Here is an 8,767-nt window from a genome sequence, read left to right as displayed (position 1 = left end):
AGCCATATTTCCCCCATTTCAAACCTTCCAAACCCCATCCCACCCATCCTGCCCCACACAATGCCCATCTCACCCCTCCAGATTTGAAGCCCACTTTGCCCAATCCCCTTCCAACCCCATTCCACACCAAGGGGCTGTGGAATCGAGGAATTTTGGGGAGAGAGTGAGTGGCATTGAAGTGACAGATCGAACCCTCTTGTCTCTTTGAGTGCCAAGAAAGGAGACAAGTACACCAAATACCCCCAAAACCTCAAGTTCTCCCAATTATCTCCCTGAAACCCAGATTCCCCTGAAACACAAGTAAAAAGTGAGGCTTTAGAAGCCTTTGATGAATTTATTGATTTTTACCCAATTTTCTCTGTTTTAAAGAGATGAAGATGAATCCAAAGAAAATTAGGGCCAAAACAAAAGAATAACCAGCCCGGTGTCTTCCCAAAATGGATCACAGGGAATGTGGGTCACCAGGGCTCTGACCAATGTGGGGCCTCCCATGGCGGATGAAGTTGGGGCAGTGCACAAAGCTCTTCCTGCAGCTGGGGCAGTGGCAGGGCTTCCCTTACCGGTGCCTCCGTTGGTGTTTGGTCAAGTTAGAGCTCCAGCTGAAGCTCTTCCCAAACTGGGGACACTCGTAGGCCTCTCCCGGGTGTGGATGCGCCGGTGGGTGAAGAGGGTGGAGTTGCGGTTGAAGCCCTTCCCACAGTCAGGGCAGAGGAAGGGCCTCTCATCCGTGTGGATCTGCTGGTGCTTGAGGAGATGGGAGCTGGTCTGAAACCTCTTCCCACACTGGGGACACTCATAGGGCCTCTCCCCAGTGTGGGTCATTTCATGGATGATCAGTTGGGAGCACCAACTGAAGGTCATCCCACATTCCCCACATTTGTATGGCCTTTCCCCAGTGTGGCTCCTCTGGTAGCAGATCAAGTGGGAATGCTGGCTGAAGCTCTTCCCACATTCCCCACACTCATAGGGCCATTCCCTGGTGTGGATCCTCTGGTGGCGGATCAGGTTGGAGCTCCAGCTGAAGCTCATCCCACATTCCCCACACTCATAGGGCCTCTCCCCAGTGTGGATGCGCTGGTGGCTGACAAGGTGGGAGTTTTGCTTGAAGCCCTTCCTGCAGCTGGGGCAGCAGAAAGGCCTCTCCTCTGTGTGAATCCGCTGGTGCTTGAAGAGATGGGAGCTGCTCCGAAACCTCTTCTGACACTCCCCACACTTGTAGGGCCTCTCCCCAGTGTGGATGCGTTGGTGGATGACGAGTTCTGAGCTGTACCTGAAGCCCTTCCTACATTCCCCACACTCGTAGGGCCATTCCCCAGTGTGGATCCTCTGGTGGCTGATCAGGTCAGAACTCTGCCTGAAGCTCTTCCCACATTCCAAGCACTTGTAGGGCTTCTCTCCATCATGAAGCAGCTCATGGACCACCAGCTTTGAGCTCTGGCTGAAGCTCTGCCCACTTTCCTGGCACAGGGTGGGTCTTTCCTCCTCAGAGCACCCTGGGCTGGGTTTGCAGCCCCTCCTGCAAGATCCCCAAGGCTTTTCTTCCCCGTTGGATTCCTGTGCCCTGGAGCCGCTCAACACAGCCTCTTCCACGAGGTTCTGCTGATGGGATTTGTCCTCCCTGGTCTCCATCCTCAGCTCCTTCCCTGGGGGAGGAAGGACAAGGAGAGGATGGGACTTGCCTGTGTGCCAGAGGGAAGGGGAAGGAGATCCCCCCAGTGCTTCCCCAGCAGGACGGCGTTGGCAGCAGGGTTGTTCTGCAGCCAGGGGCCATGCTGGGCTGGGAGATGGAGCAGGAAAGAGGGGGAAAGGGGCACTGACTTCCTCCTCACCTGCCTGGGTGTCTTGAGGCATCATCTTCTTCCTCAAAGCCTCTTCCTCCTCCATGTGGCCAAGGTTTGGGAATGGGAAATCCTGGTTTGGGGAAAAACAAGGAATGAGCACCTTGAGTTTGAAGGTCCCTCTGCCCAAGTCCATCTCTACAAATCACCAGCCATCTGGGGTCCATAAAAGCCTCCCAAAAAACAAGACTCATCCCTGAAAATGCCTCCCAGGAGTTCCCTGTCTCTGGTCTGCCCCCTTTGGTGTTTGGGGTTCCCCCCTGTCCCAGCTGTTTGGGGTCATACTTGTATTGGGGGTCCCCCCTCTACTCGGTCCCTACCCTCCTCAGGCGGCTGGGAGTCCCAGGAATCCTAAAAGTTTCCCCTTTTCGCTCTCCCCACTTAGGGATGCTGGGGATCTTGCAGTCCCGGGCCCCCTTCTCCCCTCACTCTCTGCTCTGGGCTGCAGGGGCTCCAAGGAGTCCCCCCTGCCCCTCTCCAGCTCTTGAGGGTCCCGCCAATGGTGGCGCTCCCCCCTCTCTGGGCTCCCCACTTTGGGCTCCTGGGGGACACAGGGCTCCCCGAGGGCCATCCGCGGCTCGGCTTTAAAGCCCTGCCAGCTCCAAACATCCCCCCAAAAAAACCCCAAACCCAGGCACCCCCGGGATATTTCGGCCGAGCTCCCCCTCCCCGGGCACCTGCGGAATGGGGGGCGATGCTCCCGGGCTGCTGTGAATTCAGGCAGCGCTGGAGCCACGTGGGTCCCCGTCCCCTCCTCCCGCTGCTTCCTGCTGTCGCTCCGCCTCTTCCTCCCTCCCTCCCTCCTCCTCCTCCTCCTCCTCCTCCTCCTCCTCCTCCTCCCCCCCTGCTGCCGGAGCCCTCGCGTGTCCGAACGCAGAGAGGGCTGGGGGGATGCCAGGACTGGGAGTGACTGGGCTCTGCTGGGATCATGCTGGGAGCAGCTCCTGGGTGACTGAGTTCTACTGGGATCATACTGGGATCATACTGGGAGTGAGTGGGAGCAGCGCGATGGCTCCAGCGCTGGGGCTGGAGGCGCTCCTTGGGGGCCAGGGGGGAGTGGGACCACCGGCACCGGGACCCTGAACCGCCACTGCAGGCACTGGCACCCTCCTGCTCCCCTTATCCTGCACAGTGGCCTCCTTGAATTCCTCCATTACTGGACGTCAGGACCCCCTGCTCCCTGCATCCCATGGCTCCCAGCCTCCAGACTTGCCGTGTGCCTGACCCTGGGACACCCTGGAATGCCTTGGACCCCCATTCCTGCCTTTCCCAGCCCCCAGCCCCACCTTTGTGCAAAACCAGAGACCCCCCTGAACTCCCCCTTCCCGAACATCCTGGGTATCCCCACCCTGGTACCCCCTTTTTGGGAAACCCTGAGCCCCCTTGAGCCCTATTTCCTGGGCTCAAAGACCCCCTGGAACTCCCTTCTACCTCTGCACGTCCCTGCACCCCCATTTCCGTGACCCTGAGACCCCCCTGCACCCCTTTATCCGGAACAACTCAACCTTTTCCCAGCGCCCGCCTCTCCCAGCCCCACCCTTTTCCCTGACCTGGGACCCCTGGGCCACCATTCCTGTATTTCCCAGCCCCCAGCCCCTCCTTTCCACACACTGAGGAGCCCTGGGACCCCCTTTCCTGGGCACAGGATTCTCTGGACACCCCATCCCAGCTCTCCCAATGCCTGCACCCCCTTTCCTTGGCTCTGAGCCCCTGAACCTCCTTCTCAGCTCTGCCAGCCCTAAAAGTTCCCCCTTTCCTTGGCCTGTTGATCCCCCTGGATCTTCAAACTCTCACTTTCAGCACCCCCAGCTCCCCCAGATCTCGGTGTCCCCCCAGTTCTGCACTCCCTGCAGTGTCTGGAAGTGGCGCTGTCGGAGCCCGGCCCGGGGGTCCCCCAGTCCTTGATTGTGGGGGACGTGGACGGGACCCCCTGGGAGCGCTGGGGCAGCGAGCGGGGCCGGATGGAGCCGCAGAGAGCGGGGATGGAGGGGGGAGTTGAGCTGGGATATTGGGCTAGCCAGAGCCAGGATACTGGGCTAGCCAGGGCCGGGATATCGGGATAGCCAGAGCCGGGATATTGGGGTAGCCAGGGCTGGGATGTTGAGATAGCCAGAGCTGTAATATTGGGGTAGCCAGGGCTGGGATGTTGGGGTAGCCAGGGCTGGGATGTTGAGATAGCCAGAGCTGTAATATTGGGATAGCCAGAGCTGGGATATTGGGGTAGCCAGGGCTGGGATGTTGGGATATCCAGCCCCGGCCCAAGGACAGGACCCGGCCTGTGGCCGACAGTGCCCTGGAGGTGGGACCGGTGCAACCAGAACGGGGGGGACTGGGGGGGAGCCGGGGGCTGGGCTGGGATCTGTGGGAATGGAGAACTCTGAGGGGCTGGTATGGGATCTCTGGGGATGGGGAGGATCTGTGGGGCTGGAATGGGAATCCAGGGAGCTCCAAGGGGCTCCCTGGCCCTGGGACACGACTCCCTGGGTCCGTTCTCTCCTGGTTCCCAGGTCTCCACACGCTGCAGGTGGTTTCCAGCTGTGCCCTCCTGTCCCACGGAATGTCCATGGATCCCATGGGTACGGCTACAAGGGGTGGGATTTCATCTCCTTCCAGCTGGGACCTGGGAGCAAGGAGGGTCCGACGGTGCCACCTGGATCAGCCAGAGGTGCTGGGAATCCAAAGGGATCATGGTGGAGCAGATGAAGCATTACCTGGGACACACCTCTGTAGAAGAGCTCCCAAAATACATCAGACATGGTCGGGAGGCTGTGGAGCACAAAAGTGGGTGTGGGAGGAGGAGGGGAGTTCCTGTGGGAGTGTGGGATTGAGGAATGGGAGACTTGGGAATGCAGGAATTCCCATGGAATTTCCATGGCCAGATGTCACTCTCTTCCCAGTCAGGTGAGAATTCCATGGATGGATCTTCCCCTAAGCCTTGCCATGGGAATTCCATGGGGAAGTTATTTGAATTGATGACCAATGCAATGCCAGCAGTGCAATGAGACGTTATCCCTGCTGGGATTCCATGGGACAATTCCTTTTCCTTTTCCTTTTCTTTTCCTCAAACTTTTTCTTGAAATTTCCTTTCCTTGAATTTTCCTTTCCTTTCACTGAAAATTATTTTCCTTGAAGTTTCTCCTTTCCCTTTCCCTTTCCCTTTCCCTTTCCCTTTCCCTTTCCCTTTCCCTTTCCCTTTCCCTTTCCCTTTCCCTTTTCCTTTCCCTTCCCCCTCCTTTCCTTTCCCCGTTCCTTTTTGCCTTCCCTTCCTTCCCAACACTTCCCTTCCCAATGTGTCAGTAGTAGTAGAGGTAATTGACTGAAGGAGGCGTGGAATGACATGGATTTTTTTTCCCCTTCTTTTCAAATTAATACGTACTGCATAAAATAATTAAGTATCTTACTCTGCTGCCAGGTTGGTATGCTCTAATTTAATCCACTGACAGTCTGGTTTTCCTTTCCAACTTGAAAGATCATTTCCTTTTTTATGTCTTTTAGAACATGATTGAGACTGGTAGAACAATGAAAGCTCTGCTTTCCAAAATAAAAGACAGAAAACCAAGGATGGTAAGAGGTAGATCCTTGTAAGGTACAAGGATAAAGCCACTAACTAACATCTTCAAATCATTTGGGTCAATAGGCAGTGTATGCTGACAGGTGCTTGTTTGGCTTGAAGTTTGGAGTGGGAGGAAGCAAATGCAGGAAGTAATCCTTATCCAGCTGCTGAAAAATTAATTGTTTCTTCAGCTGGGAAATGGACCTGGGCACTGCCATTTTCACTGCTCAGATAATTATAAAAAGGTTTTATGGCTCTTGCCATGCAGTCATCAAGTCTGATGGATTCCCTGTTTCTTACTTTATGTTTGAAGGAAATTCAGCTCTTTCCATAGCTTTTCTAACACCACCTCAGTTGCCTCGATACTAGAATGACAACACTCAGAATATTTCTTCATACTGTCAACCATAGAGGTTTTCAGAATCTGAGAGTCTGTCAGCCCTGGGAAGATGACTTCAAGTAGCATTCTAGATCTGCTTTTAGTAGATCTCAAAAGAAATTGTGTGGAATATCCCTGTGTCTGTCAAGTAACCACAATGCTCTGTAAAAACAGTTGCTTTAAGCATCAGGTATCCAGACAGTCTTTCTAGAGACTGTCCAGGAGGTTCTCAGGTTCTTCTGAAGTGCACAGGAAAAGCAAGAATAGATATGATTTTGCAGAAGAAATTGTCCTTTTCTCCCTTCCCCCGACTAAAATCATTACCAGCCACTTGGACATGCTTCCCCCTCTGTGCTATTCTAGTGTGCATTGCTGCATGGAAGGGCAAAGATCTGAGACACGGGATGGAAGGGAACTGAATACAAAGTCGAGCCACTTGGACAGACAGATCAGAGCCTTTGCTTCTCCCTCCACTTCAAGGCTGAACACTCCTTCTTTCTGTGCAATCATCTCACTGTTTTAATTGAAGTGCATGATTTTAGACACTTATGGGAAGTGTCGAGAGCCTGGGTTCCCCCCCCGGCCGCGCCTTCCTTGTGCAGGAGCAGCCCGGAGCTGGGGCCGAGGCCCCGGCGATATCGAGCGCTGCCGCTGTGGCCCGTCACGTTCCGGGCCCCGGAGCGGATTCCTCCCCCTCCGGCCGGGGACCGAGGGGGCACCAGGGCTGGAAGGAGCGGGGACCGAGGCCCGCCCGGCATCGCCGCCCCCGGCCCGGCCCCGACAATCGGGTGCTGCGGTTGCCGGGGAACCGCGGGCGCGGCCACAGCGGCTGTGACGGCGCCGCCGCCTCAGTTGCCGCAGAGCGCGCTCCGGGCTGGTTGTTCGCAGCCTGGGCTCCTGCAACGGCTGCACTCAGCGATTCACTGAGGGTCTTGTGCACAGAGATTGTCTCTGCCAGCGAGCCCTGGACTCGCAGAGCTTTGGTCTCTGCCAGCGAGGAGTCCTGAATTTCATTTGAAGGTAAAGATTGATTGTGCTTTTTGGTTTTGTCCCATCTGTGCTCTGAAAGAGAATTCCAAAGGGAAACAGAGGATGGGATAATGTGCAGCTGAATAGATGAACGATATCTGGTCTACTGATGGTTCTTTTTTTTCACTGAAGAGAAGCAGAATTTCCTAAATGTACTAGTCTAGGCATTTTTTTTCCCTATAGTGATGACTTAAACTGCTTAAAGGTGAATGAGTTCTGCTCAGGTTTCAGTGGGTTGTTATGGTCTGGTTCTTAAAATTATTAGGGATATGCTCCTGAATTAAGGTGCAAACAGGACCATATGCCAAAGTCAATTGTCTGGATTTGATGTAACAGCAAATGTGAGAAAGAGAGAGAGAGAAATAGAGAAGGGAGTTGGGGAGGGGGAGAGAAAGTATGTGACCAATTAAACAGAAAGTAGAAAGTTTTACCATTGCATGGATCTCATTGACATACCATGAAATCCTCTTCTGGTCTTCTCTGTGGTGAGGTGTCACAAAACATGAGACTCCAATGGATTCATGCAGATTTGGGCAAGGTGGGACTGCCCAGGTTCCTGCCTGGGGTGGGGCAAGTTGGACTCTGTCTCTTGCTACTTTCAAATAAGATAAAATCTTTAGCACCAGTATATCCTTTTGAGCCTGCTGTGAATTGGGTTGTGGATTTTCAGATCTGTTGTGTTCCTTTGCATGCCATGCAGTCACCTGGTGCAAGGCCTCAGGAATGGGTCTGGGGGCACTCTGGAGGTCTTTGATGGGTTCTGACACCCCGTCAGCTGCCCCTGATTGGAATGTCCCCTGGATGTGGCCTTCTGGGGCTGGGGGGTTTTAGAGCTGAGCCAGTTTGTCTGAGGGAGGATGGGTGTCCACTGCCCCTTACCAGAGGTTGTGCCACACCCCCAAAATTTCCTCCTTCCCCCTGTGTTGATGGGAAGTTTGTGTGCAAAGCTGGCCTCAGCAGATGAGTCTGTAGCTATGACTTCCCCAGCCTGAAGGCAGAGGGAGCTGATTTTCAGGACAGCTGCTGGGTTTGGCTTGGTTGTGGATACATTTTTCTCAATTAGCCTTGTTTAGTTCTCCCCAGACCTGAGGTAGCAGGACCATAGTGTCACCTTGATTTTGTTTCAAGTTCCCTTAGGTGGCTTAACTCCCAGTCCCAAGTTCCAGTCAGGAGGCATTTTCAGGGAGGGTTGGGCTTCAGTGGAGGCAGCTTCCTTATTCAGTTTTGTCAGAATGGGCAAAAAGTCCTTCCTAACAAGATTTAAGCCATTAGCCATAACATTCCAGTCTCTCCCAAGTCCTGTGAAGAGCAGCTGAGAGAGCAGGGGTGCTTTTTAGCCTAAAGAAGAGGAGGCCCACTCCAGCTATTTTTAAGTAATATTTAAGCTAGAGCTTTGTCTGTTCCAACTATTATTAATGTTCAGCTTTTGAGCTCCAGGTTTCAGTACAATCCATCTTTGAATTGCACAAGGCAGCCATATAGTTCAAATAAAATCCAGCTAGACGCCTAACCATACTAGCTACTTATGCCAAACAAGCACTCAGCTACTTTCAAATCATATCAAATTGTTTAGCACCAGTATATGCCTTGAATCTGCCATGGATTGGGTTGTGGATTTTCAGAGTTCCATTGTTGCTCCTTCCAGTTTTGTTGAGGCACTGTCTCCCTCTGTGACATCATCCCTTGGAGATGGCGTCTGGATTGCCCAAGAAGACACCACCACCTCGTCTTTTGCTGAGGGAAAGGCTGAAGCCAAACACTGTGAGTGGCCACTGGGGCTGTGTTAAGGCTGGCACCTGCCCTGGTGTCCCTGCTCTCCCTGGCCCTGTTGTCCAGCAGCGCTGTGAAGCTGCAGAGCCCCTCCCCAGCCCTCTGTGCCGTGCTCCTGTTGCTGGGGGCTGTCCTGGTGCAGCAGGGAACACTGTGGGATGCTTCAGTTGTGTCTTGCCTGGCTGTGCCAGTGGAGCC

General features: G+C 54.1%; 1 pseudogene; it reads right to left on the bottom strand.

Annotated features, from left to right (window-relative positions):
- Positions 1 to 314: 314 nt before the first annotated feature.
- LOC132334706 (zinc finger protein 850-like) overlaps positions 315 to 8,767 on the bottom strand; it is a 1,213,125-nt pseudogene continuing 1,204,672 nt past the window's right edge.

The sequence above is a fragment of the Haemorhous mexicanus genome, chromosome 16 (assembly GCF_027477595.1).
Source record: "Haemorhous mexicanus isolate bHaeMex1 chromosome 16, bHaeMex1.pri, whole genome shotgun sequence".
NCBI lineage: Eukaryota > Metazoa > Chordata > Aves > Passeriformes > Fringillidae > Haemorhous > Haemorhous mexicanus.
Note: the sequence above shows the minus strand (reverse complement) of the source record. Positions and strands in the feature narration are given on the sequence as shown.